Source organism: Eschrichtius robustus, chromosome Y, assembly GCF_028021215.1.
Source record: "Eschrichtius robustus isolate mEscRob2 chromosome Y, mEscRob2.pri, whole genome shotgun sequence".
Taxonomy (NCBI): Eukaryota; Metazoa; Chordata; class Mammalia; order Artiodactyla; family Eschrichtiidae; genus Eschrichtius; species Eschrichtius robustus.
In genome coordinates this window covers 352,537-365,520 of record NC_090846.1, presented here as the reverse complement: position 1 = coordinate 365,520, position 12,984 = coordinate 352,537, and positions in this window count along the sequence as shown.

The following is a 12,984-nucleotide window of genomic DNA, read 5'->3' as shown; positions in this document are numbered from 1 at the left end:
TCCCAGGTAGTTGTGATCCCATCTTGGTTTTCGGCAGTGAATTCTTGGTTATGTAACAGCGTTTTCTTTGGCTTCCCCGTGTTTGTATTATTTATAGTTGTTTTTTTTCCTTTTAATTGCTATCTAGTTTCATAGCACTGTGCGGAAAGTAGACCGATACTGTTTCAATTTTCTTAATTTTCTAAGGCTTTGTTTGTGATCCTACATATAATATATCTTGGAGAATGTTCCATGAGCACCTGAGGAAAAAGTGTTTTCTGTTGTTTTGCAACAGAATGTGGTATACATATGAATGAAGTCCCTCTTGTTCAATGTGTCATTTGAAACTGATGTTTCCTGATTTCTTTTCATTTTGGATGATCTGTCCGTTGGTGGAAGTGGGGTGGAAATGTCCCCTACTCTTTGGGTGGTACTGTCAAGTTCCCCTTTATGGCTGTTAGGATATGTGTTATGTATTGAAGTGCTCCTCGGTTGTGTTCATAAGGATTCGCATTTGTTATATCCTCTCCTTGGTTGGTCCCTTGATCAGTATGTAGTGTCCTTGTTTGTTTCTTGCACTAGTCTTTATCTTAAAGTCTATTTCGTCTGATATGAGAATTGTAACTCCAGGTTTCCTTTGATTTCCATCTGCATGGAATGTCTCTTACCATCTCCTCACTTTCAGTCTGTATGTCTCCCTAAGTCTAAAGTGGGTCTCTTCTAGGCAGCACATATAATGGTCGTGAGGTTGTATCCCTTCAGCGAGTCTATCTATTGTAGTTGGAGCAAGGAATCCATTTACATGTAAGGTTATTATCAATATGGATGTTCCTCTTAGCGTTTTGTGAATTGTTTTTGGTGTGTTCGAGGAGGTCTTTTCTTTTCTTTGTGATTCCTGCCTAGAGAAGTTCCTGTATCCTTTGTTATAAAGCTGTTGCGTGGTGCTGAATTCTCTTTCCGTTTGTTTTTCTGTAAAGTTTTTAGTTTGTCCGTCCAATCTCAATGAGATTCTTGCTGAGAACAGTAACATTGGCTGTAGGTTTATTTTTCCTTTCATCTCTTTAAATACGTATACTGCCACTCCCTTCTCTCTTGCAGAATTTCTGCTGAAAGGTCAGCTGTGAACTTACGTGGATTCCCTTGTATCGTATATGCTGCTTTTCCCATACTTCTTTTTACATGCTTTCTACGTATTTAGTGTTTAATAGTTTGATGAATACGTGTCTTGGCGTGTTTCTCCTTGGATTTATCCTGTATGGGACTCTCTGTGCTTCCTGGACTTGATTAACTCTTTCCTTTCCCATCCTAGGGAAGTTTTCAACTATAAACTCTTCAAATATATTCTCAGGCCTTTTCTATTTCTCTTCTTCTTCTGAGACCCATATAATTCGAATGTTGGTGCGTTTAATGTTCTCCCAAGGGTCGCTGAGACTGTCCTCCGTTCCTTTCTTTCTTTCTTCTTTCTTCTGCCCCGCTGTATTTATTTGAACTATTTCAACTTCCAGGCCACTTAACCGTTCTTCTGCCTCAGTTATTGTGCTACTGATCCATGCCAGACAATCATTATTTTCATGTATTTTGTTCTTCATCATTGTCTGTTTGCTCTTCAGGTCTGGTCGTCCCTTGTGAAACGTTTCTTGTATTTTCTCTCTCCTATTTCCATGATGTTGAATCGTCTTTCCTATCATGATTCTGAATTCGTTTTCGGGTAGACTGCCTATTTCCTCTTCATTTGTTAGGTCTGGTGCGTTTTGACCTTGCTGCTTCGTCTGCTGTGTGTTTTTTGGTCTCTTCATTTTGCCTAACTTACTGTGCTTGGGGTTGCTTTTCACAGGCGGCATGCCCGTAGTTATTGTTGATTTTGGTGTCTGTCCCCGGCGGCTAAGGTTTGTTCAGTGGATTGTGTCGGCTACTGCGTGGAGGGGAGTTGTGCTTGTGTTCTCTTGAATGAGGCTGGATCTTGTCTTTCTGGGGGGCATTTCCACAACTGCTGGTGTGTACTTTGGTGCCTCCGTCCTTCTTATGATTTAAGGCATCCTCTCTGATGACGGATGGGGCTGTGTTTCTGTCTTGCTCATTGTTTGGCATACGGTGTCCCGCACTGTAGATTGCTGGTCACTGAGTGCATGTGGGTCTTGGCGTTAAGACAGAAGTCTCTGGGAGATTTTCTCCATTTGATATTATGTGGAGCTGTCTGGTCTCCTGTGCACCAGTGTCTTGAAGTTGGCTCTCCCACCTCAGATACACAACACGGACTCCTGGCTGGAGCACCAAGAGACATTCATCCTCACGGCTCAGAAAAAGTGGGAGAGGAAAGAGAAGGAAACAAAGAATGCAGATACAATAAAACAAAATAAAGTAAAATCAAATAAAATGAAGTTATTAAAATAAAAAATATGTATCAGGAGAAAATTTTAAAAACTAAAGAAAAGCATAACAGACAGACAGAACTCTAGCACAAATGGTTAAAGCTCAGCTCTACAGACAAAATCGCAAACAGCAGCCTACACCTCCACACTCACAAAAAGTGAAAAAGTGGAAAGAATAATATATCTTTGCTCACAAAGTCCACCTCGTCAATTTTGGGCTGATTCATTGTGTATTCAGGTGTTCCACAGATGCGGGGTACTTCACGTGGAATGTGGAGCTTTCATCCACTCTTCCTGCGGCTGCTGGGAGAGATTTCCCTTTGGCTTCTTTGTTCGCACAGCTCTCCTTTGACAGTTGCATTTGCTTCATCCCATAGTTTTGGGTGGTCGTATTTTCATTGTCACTTTTACCCAGGTAGGTGTGATCCCATCTTGGTTTTCGGCAGTGAATTCTTGGTTATGTAACAGCGTTTTCTTTGGCTTCCCCGTGTTTGTATTATTTATAGTTGTTTTTTTCCTTTTAATTGCTATCTAGTTTCATAGCACTGTGCGGAAAGTAGACCGATACTGTTTCAATTTTCTTAATTTTCTAAGGCTTTGTTTGTGATCCTACATATAATATATCTTGGAGAATGTTCCATGAGCACCTGAGGAAAAAGTGTTTTCTGTTGTTTTGCAACAGAATGTGGTATACATATGAATGAAGTCCCTCTTGTTCAATGTGTCATTTGAAACTGATGTTTCCTGATTTCTTTTCATTTTGGATGATCTGTCCGTTGGTGGAAGTGGGGTGGAAATGTCCCCTACTCTTTGGGTGGTACTGTCAAGTTCCCCTTTATGGCTGTTAGGATATGTGTTATGTATTGAAGTGCTCCTCGGTTGTGTTCATAAGGATTCGCATTTGTTATATCCTCTCCTTGGTTGGTCCCTTGATCAGTATGTAGTGTCCTTGTTTGTTTCTTGCACTAGTCTTTATCTTAAAGTCTATTTCGTCTGATATGAGAATTGTAACTCCAGGTTTCCTTTGATTTCCATCTGCATGGAATGTCTCTTACCATCTCCTCACTTTCAGTCTGTATGTCTAGCTAAGTCTAAAGTGGGTCTCTTCTAGGCAGCACATATAATGGTCGTGAGGTTGTATCCCTTCAGCGAGTCTATCTATTGTAGTTGGAGCAAGGAATCCATTTACATGTAAGGTTATTATCAATATGGATGTTCCTCTTAGCGTTTTGTGAATTGTTTTTGGTGTGTTCGAGGAGGTCTTTTCTTTTCTTTGTGATTCCTGCCTAGAGAAGTTCCTGTATCCTTTGTTATAAAGCTGTTGCGTGGTGCTGAATTCTCTTTCCGTTTGTTTTTCTGTAAAGTTTTTAGTTTGTCCGTCCAATCTCAATGAGATTCTTGCTGAGAACAGTAACATTGCCTGTAGGTTTATTTTTCCTTTCATCTCTTTAAATACGTATACTGCCACTCCCTTCTCTCTTGCAGAATTTCTGCTGAAAGGTCAGCTGTGAACTTACGTGGATTCCCTTGTATCGTATATGCTGCTTTTCCCATACTTCTTTTTACATGCTTTCTACGTATTTAGTGTTTAATAGTTTGATGAATACGTGTCTTGGCGTGTTTCTCCTTGGATTTATCCTGTATGGGACTCTCTGTGCTTCCTGGACTTGATTAACTCTTTCCTTTCCCATCCTAGGGAAGTTTTCAACTATAAACTCTTCAAATATATTCTCAGGCCTTTTCTATTTCTCTTCTTCTTCTGAGACCCATATAATTCGAATGTTGGTGCGTTTAATGTTCTCCCAAGGGTCGCTGAGACTGTCCTCCGTTCCTTTCTTTCTTTCTTCTTTCTTCTGCCCCGCTGTATTTATTTGAACTATTTCAACTTCCAGGCCACTTAACCGTTCTTCTGCCTCAGTTATTGTGCTACTGATCCATGCCAGACAATCATTATTTTCATGTATTTTGTTCTTCATCATTGTCTGTTTGCTCTTCAGGTCTGGTCGTCCCTTGTGAAACGTTTCTTGTATTTTCTCTCTCCTATTTCCATGATGTTGAATCGTCTTTCCTATCATGATTCTGAATTCGTTTTCGGGTAGACTGCCTATTTCCTCTTCATTTGTTAGGTCTGGTGCGTTTTGACCTTGCTGCTTCGTCTGCTGTGTGTTTTTTGGTCTCCTCATTTTGCCTAACTTACTGTGCTTGGGGTTGCTTTTCACAGGCGGCATGCCCGTAGTTATTGTTGATTTTGGTGTCTGTCCCCGGCGGCTAAGGTTTGTTCAGTGGATTGTGTCGGCTACTGCGTGGAGGGGAGTTGTGCTTGTGTTCTCTTGAATGAGGCTGGATCTTGTCTTTCTGGGGGGCATTTCCACAACTGCTGGTGTGTACTTTGGTGCCTCCGTCCTTCTTATGATTTAAGGCATCCTCTCTGATGACGGATGGGGCTGTGTTTCTGTCTTGCTCATTGTTTGGCATACGGTGTCCCGCACTGTAGATTGCTGGTCACTGAGTGCATGTGGGTCTTGGCGTTAAGACAGAAGTCTCTGGGAGATTTTCTCCATTTGATATTATGTGGAGCTGTCTGGTCTCCTGTGCACCAGTGTCTTGAAGTTGGCTCTCCCACCTCAGATGCACAACACGGACTCCTGGCTGGAGCACCAAGAGACATTCATCCTCACGGCTCAGAAAAAGTGGGAGAGGAAAGAGAAGGAAACAAAGAATGCAGATACAATAAAACAAAATAAAGTAAAATCAAATAAAATGAAGTTATTAAAATAAAAAATATGTATCAGGAGAAAATTTTAAAAACTAAAAAAAAGCATAACAGACAGACAGAACTCTAGCACAAATGGTTAAAGCTCAGCTCTACAGACAAAATCGCAAACAGCAGCCTACACCTCCACACTCACAAAAAGTGAAAAAGTGGAAAGAATAATATATCTTTGCTCACAAAGTCCACCTCGTCAATTTTGGGCTGATTCATTGTGTATTCAGGTGTTCCACAGATGCGGGGTACTTCACGTGGAATGTGGAGCTTTCATCCACTCTTCCTGCGGCTGCTGGGAGAGATTTCCCTTTGGCTTCTTTGTTCGCACAGCTCTCCTTTGACAGTTGCATTTGCTTCATCCCATAGTTTTGGGTGGTCGTATTTTCATTGTCACTTTTTCCCAGGTAGGTGTGATCCCATCTTGGTTTTCGGCAGTGAATTCTTGGTTATGTAACAGCGTTTTCTTTGGCTTCCCCGTGTTTGTATTATTTATAGTTGTTTTTTTCCTTTTAATTGCTATCTAGTTTCATAGCACTGGGCGGAAAGTAGACCGATACTGTTTCAATTTTCTTAATTTTCTAAGGCTTTGTTTGTGATCCTACATATAATATATCTTGGAGAATGTTCCATGAGCACCTGAGGAAAAAGTGTTTTCTGTTGTTTTGCAACAGAATGTGGTATACATATGAATGAAGTCCCTCTTGTTCAATGTGTCATTTGAAACTGATGTTTCCTGATTTCTTTTCATTTTGGATGATCTGTCCGTTGGTGGAAGTGGGGTGGAAATGTCCCCTACTCTTTGGGTGGTACTGTCAAGTTCCCCTTTATGGCTGTTAGGATATGTGTTATGTATTGAAGTGCTCCTCGGTTGTGTTCATAAGGATTCGCATTTGTTATATCCTCTCCTTGGTTGGTCCCTTGATCAGTATGTAGTGTCCTTGTTTGTTTCTTGCACTAGTCTTTATCTTAAAGTCTATTTCGTCTGATATGAGAATTGTAACTCCAGGTTTCCTTTGATTTCCATCTGCATGGAATGTCTCTTACCATCTCCTCACTTTCAGTCTGTATGTCTCCCTAAGTCTAAAGTGGGTCTCTTCTAGGCAGCACATATAATGGTCGTGAGGTTGTATCCCTTCAGCGAGTCTATCTATTGTAGTTGGAGCAAGGAATCCATTTACATGTAAGGTTATTATCAATATGGATGTTCCTCTTAGCGTTTTGTGAATTGTTTTTGGTGTGTTCGAGGAGGTCTTTTCTTTTCTTTGTGATTCCTTCCTAGAGAAGTTCCTGTATCCTTTGTTATAAAGCTGTTGCGTGGTGCTGAATTCTCTTTCCGTTTGTTTTTCTGTAAAGTTTTTAGTTTGTCCGTCCAATCTCAATGAGATTCTTGCTGAGAACAGTAACATTGGCTGTAGGTTTATTTTTCCTTTCATCTCTTTAAATACGTATACTGCCACTCCCTTCTCTCTTGCAGAATTTCTGCTGAAAGGTCAGCTGTGAACTTACGTGGATTCCCTTGTATCGTATATGCTGCTTTTCCCATACTTCTTTTTACATGCTTTCTACGTATTTAGTGTTTAATAGTTTGATGAATACGTGTCTTGGCGTGTTTCTCCTTGGATTTATCCTGTATGGGACTCTCTGTGCTTCCTGGACTTGATTAACTCTTTCCTTTCCCATCCTAGGGAAGTTTTCAACTATAAACTCTTCAAATATATTCTCAGGCCTTTTCTATTTCTCTTCTTCTTCTGAGACCCATATAATTCGAATGTTGGTGCGTTTACTGTTCTCCCAAGGGTCGCTGAGACTGTCCTCCGTTCCTTTCTTTCTTTCTTCTTTCTTCTGCCCCGCTGTATTTATTTGAACTATTTCATCTTCCAGGCCACTTAACCGTTCTTCTGCCTCAGTTATTGTGCTACTGATCCATGCCAGACAATCATTATTTTCATGTATTTTGTTCTTCATCATTGTTTGTTTGCTCTTCAGGTCTTGTCGTCCCTTGTGAAACGTTTCTTGTATTTTCTCTCTCCTATTTCCATGATGTTGAATCGTCTTTCCTATCATGATTCTGAATTCGTTTTCGGGTAGACTGCCTATTTCCTCTTCATTTGTTAGGTCTGGTGCGTTTTGACCTTGCTGCTTCGTCTGCTGTGTGTTTTTTGGTCTCCTCATTTTGCCTAACTTACTGTGCTTGGGGTTGCTTTTCACAGGCGGCATGCCCGTAGTTATTGTTGATTTTGGTGTCTGTCCCCAGCGGCTAAGGTTTGTTCAGTGGATTGTGTCGGCTACTGCGTGGAGGGGAGTTGTGCTTGTGTTCTCTTGAATGAGGCTGGATCTTGTCTTACTGGGGGGCATTTCCACAACTGCTGGTGTGTACTTTGGTGCCTCCGTCCTTCTTATGATTTAAGGCATCCCCTCTGATGACGGATGGGGCTGTGTTTCTGTCTTGCTCATTGTTTGGCATACGGTGTCCCGCACTGTAGATTGCTGGTCACTGAGTGCATGTGGGTCTTGGCGTTAAGACAGAAGTCTCTGGGAGATTTTCTCCATTTGATATTATGTGGAGCTGTCAGGTCTCCTGTGCACCAGTGTCTTGAATTTGGCTCTCCCACCTCAGATGCACAACACGGACTCCTGGCTGGAGCACCAAGAGACATTCATCCTCACGGCTCAGAAAAAGTGGGAGAGGAAAGAGAAGGAAACAAAGAATGCAGATACAATAAAACAAAATAAAGTAATATCAAATAAAATGAAGTTATTAAAATAAAAAATATGTATCAGGAGAAATTTTTAAAAACTAAAAAAAAGCATAACAGACACACAGAACTCTAGCACAAATGGTTAAAGCTCAGCTCTACAGACAAAATCGCAAACAGCAGCCTACACCTCCACACTCACAAAAAGTGAAAAAGTGGAAAGAATAATATATCTTTGCTCACAAAGTCCACCTCGTCAATTTTGGGCTGATTCATTGTGTATTCAGGTGTTCCACAGATGCGGGGTACTTCACGTGGAATGTGGAGCTTTCATCCACTCTTCCTGCGGCTGCTGGGAGAGATTTCCCTTTGGCTTCTTTGTTCACACAGCTCTCCTTTGACAGTTGCATTTGCTTCATCCCATAGTTTTGGGTTGTCGTATTTTCATTGTCACTTTTTCCCAGGTAGTTGTGATCCCATCTTGGTTTTCTGCAGTGAATTCTTGGTTATGTAACAGCGTTTTCTTTGGCTTCCCCGTGTTTGTATTATTTATAGTTGTTTTTTCCTTTTAATTGCTATCTAGTTTCATAGCACTGTGGGCGGAAAGTAGACCGATACTGTTTCAAATTTCTTAATTTTCTAAGGCTTTGTTTGTGATCCTACATATAATATATCTTGGAGAATGTTCCATGAGCACCTGAGGAAAAAGTGTTTTCTGTTGTTTTGCAACAGAATGTGGTATACATATGAATGAAGTCCCTCTTGTTCAATGTGTCATTTGAAACTGATGTTTCCTGATTTCTTTTCATTTTGGATGATCTGTCCGTTGGTGGAAGTGGGGTGGAAATGTCCCCTACTCTTTGGGTGGTACTGTCAAGTTCCCCTTTATGGCTGTTAGGATATGTGTTATGTATTGAAGTGCTCCTCGTTTGTGTTCATAAGGATTCGCATTTGTTATATCCTCTCCTTGGTTGGTCCCTTGATCAGTATGTAGTGTCCTTGTTTGTTTCTTGCACTAGTCTTTATCTTAAAGTCTATTTCGTCTGATATGAGAATTGTAACTCCAGGTTTCCTTTGATTTCCATCTGCATGGAATGTCTCTTACCATCTCCTCACTTTCAGTCTGTATGTCTCCCTAAGTCTAAAGTGGGTCTCTTCTAGGCAGCACATATAATGGTCGTGAGGTTGTATCCCTTCAGCGAGTCTATCTATTGTAGTTGGAGCAAGGAATCCATTTACATGTAAGGTTATTATCAATATGGATGTTCCTCTTAGCGTTTTGTGAATTGTTTTTGGTGTGTTCGAGGAGGTCTTTTCTTTTCTTTGTGATTCCTGCCTAGAGAAGTTCCTGTATCCTTTGTTATAAAGCTGTTGCGTGGTGCTGAATTCTCTTTCCGTTTGTTTTTCTGTAAAGTTTTTAGTTTGTCCGTCCAATCTCAATGAGATTCTTGCTGAGAACAGTAACATTGGCTGTAGGTTTATTTTTCCTTTCATCTCTTTAAATACGTATACTGCCACTCCCTTCTCTCTTGCAGAATTTCTGCTGAAAGGTCAGCTGTGAACTTACGTGGATTCCCTTGTATCGTATATGCTGCTTTTCCCATACTTCTTTTTACATGCTTTCTACGTATTTAGTGTTTAATAGTTTGATGAATACGTGTCTTGGCGTGTTTCTCCTTGGATTTATCCTGTATGGGACTCTCTGTGCTTCCTGGACTTGATTAACTCTTTCCTTTCCCATCCTAGGGAAGTTTTCAACTATAAACTCTTCAAATATATTCTCAGGCCTTTTCTATTTCTCTTCTTCTTCTGAGACCCATATAATTCGAATGTTGGTGCGTTTAATGTTCTCCCAAGGGTCGCTGAGACTGTCCTCCGTTCCTTCCTTTCTTTCTTCTTTCTTCTGCCCCGCTGTATTTATTTGAACTATTTCAACTTCCAGGCCACTTAACCGTTCTTCTGCCTCAGTTATTGTGCTACTGATCCATGCCAGACAATCATTATTTTCATGTATTTTGTTCTTCATCATTGTCTGTTTGCTCTTCAGGTCTGGTCGTCCCTTGTGAAACGTTTCTTGTATTTTCTCTCTCCTATTTCCATGATGTTGAATCGTCTTTCCTATCATGATTCTGAATTCGTTTTCGGGTAGACTGCCTATTTCCTCTTCATTTGTTAGGTCTGGTGCGTTTTGACCTTGCTGCTTCGTCTGCTGTGTGTTTTTTGGTTTCCTCATTTTGCCTAACTTACTGTGCTTGGGGTTGCTTTTCACAGGCGGCATGCCCGTAGTTATTGTTGATTTTGGTGTCTGTCCCCGGCGGCTAAGGTTTGTTCAGTGGATTGTGTCGGCTAATGCGTGGAGGGGAGTTGTGCTTGTGTTCTCTTGAATGAGGCTGGATCTTGTCTTTCTGGGGGGCATTTCCACAACTGCTGGTGTGTACTTTGGTGCCTCCGTCCTTCTTATGATTTAAGGCATCCTCTCTGATGACGGATGGGGCTGTGTTTCTGTCTTGCTCATTGTTTGGCATACGGTGTCCCGCACTGTAGATTGCTGGTCACTGAGTGCATGTGGGTCTTGGCGTTAAGACAGAAGTCTCTGGGAGATTTTCTCCATTTGATATTATGTGGAGCTGTCTGGTCTCCTGTGCACCAGTGTCTTGAAGTTGGCTCTCCCACCTCAGATACACAACACGGACTCCTGGCTGGAGCACCAAGAGACATTCATCCTCACGGCTCAGAAAAAGTGGGAGAGGAAAGAGAAGGAAACAAAGAATGCAGATACAATAAAACAAAATAAAGTAAAATCAAATAAAATGAAGTTATTAAAATAAAAAATATGTATCAGGAGAAAATTTTAAAAACTAAAAAAAAGCATAACAGACAGACAGAACTCTAGCACAAATGGTTAAAGCTCAGCTCTACAGACAAAATCGCAAACAGCAGCCTACACCTCCACACTCACAAAAAGTGAAAAAGTGGAAAGAATAATATATCTTTGCTCACAAAGTCCACCTCGTCAATTTTGGGCTGATTCATTGTGTATTCAGGTGTTCCACAAATGCGGGGTACTTCACGTGGAATGTGGAGCTTTCATCCACTCTTCCTGCGGCTGCTGGGAGAGATTTCCCTTTGGCTTCTTTGTTCGCACAGCTCTCCTTTGACAGTTGCATTTGCTTCATCCCATAGTTTTGGGTGGTCGTATTTTCATTGTCACTTTTTCCCAGGTAGGTGTGATCCCATCTTGGTTTTCGGCAGTGAATTCTTGGTTATGTAACAGCGTTTTCTTTGGCTTCCCCGTGTTTGTATTATTTATAGTTGTTTTTTTCCTTTTAATTGCTATCTAGTTTCATAGCACTGTGCGGAAAGTAGACCGATACTGTTTCAATTTTCTTAATTTTCTAAGGCTTTGTTTGTGATCCTACATATAATATATCTTGGAGAATGTTCCATGAGCACCTGAGGAAAAAGTGTTTTCTGTTGTTTTGCAACAGAATGTGGTATACATATGAATGAAGTCCCTCTTGTTCAATGTGTCATTTGAAACTGATGTTTCCTGATTTCTTTTCATTTTGGATGATCTGTCCGTTGGTGGAAGTGGGGTGGAAATGTCCCCTACTCTTTGGGTGGTACTGTCAAGTTCCCCTTTATGGCTGTTAGGATATGTGTTATGTATTGAAGTGCTCCTCGTTTGTGTTCATAAGGATTCGCATTTGTTATATCCTCTCCTTGGTTGGTCCCTTGATCAGTATGTAGTGTCCTTGTTTGTTTCTTGCACTAGTCTTTATCTTAAAGTCTATTTCGTCTGATATGAGAATTGTAACTCCAGGTTTCCTTTGATTTCCATCTGCATGGAATGTCTCTTACCATCTCCTCACTTTCAGTCTGTATGTCTCCCTAAGTCTAAAGTGGGTCTCTTCTAGGCAGCACATATAATGGTCGTGAGGTTGTATCCCTTCAGCGAGTCTATCTATTGTAGTTGGAGCAAGGAATCCATTTACATGTAAGGTTATTATCAATATGGATGTTCCTCTTAGCGTTTTGTGAATTGTTTTTGGTGTGTTCGAGGAGGTCTTTTCTTTTCTTTGTGATTCCTGCCTAGAGAAGTTCCTGTATCCTTTGTTATAAAGCTGTTGCGTGGTGCTGAATTCTCTTTCCGTTTGTTTTTCTGTAAAGTTTTTAGTTTGTCCGTCCAATCTCAATGAGATTCTTGCTGAGAACAGTAACATTGCCTGTAGGTTTATTTTTCCTTTCATCTCTTTAAATACGTATACTGCCACTCCCTTCTCTCTTGCAGAATTTCTGCTGAAAGGTCAGCTGTGAACTTACGTGGATTCCCTTGTATCGTATATGCTGCTTTTCCCATACTTCTTTTTACATGCTTTCTACGTATTTAGTGTTTAATAGTTTGATGAATACGTGTCTTGGCGTGTTTCTCCTTGGATTTATCCTGTATGGGACTCTCTGTGCTTCCTGGACTTGATTAACTCTTTCCTTTCCCATCCTAGGGAAGTTTTCAACTATAAACTCTTCAAATATATTCTCAGGCCTTTTCTATTTCTCTTCTTCTTCTGAGACCCATATAATTCGAATGTTGGTGCGTTTAATGTTCTCCCAAGGGTCGCTGAGACTGTCCTCCGTTCCTTCCTTTCTTTCTTCTTTCTTCTGCCCCGCTGTATTTATTTGAACTATTTCAACTTCCAGGCCACTTAACCGTTCTTCTGCCTCAGTTATTGTGCTACTGATCCATGCCAGACAATCATTATTTTCATGTATTTTGTTCTTCATCATTGTCTGTTTGCTCTTCAGGTCTGGTCGTCCCTTGTGAAACGTTTCTTGTATTTTCTCTCTCCTATTTCCATGATGTTGAATCGTCTTTCCTATCATGATTCTGAATTCGTTTTCGGGTAGACTGCCTATTTCCTCTTCATTTGTTAGGTCTGGTGCGTTTTGACCTTGCTGCTTCGTCTGCTGTGTGTTTTTTGGTTTCCTCATTTTGCCTAACTTACTGTGCTTGGGGTTGCTTTTCACAGGCGGCATGCCCGTAGTTATTGTTGATTTTGGTGTCTGTCCCCGGCGGCTAAGGTTTGTTCAGTGGATTGTGTCGGCTACTGCGTGGAGGGGAGTTGTGCTTGTGTTCTCTTGAATGAGGCTGGATCTTGTCTTTCTGGGGGGCATT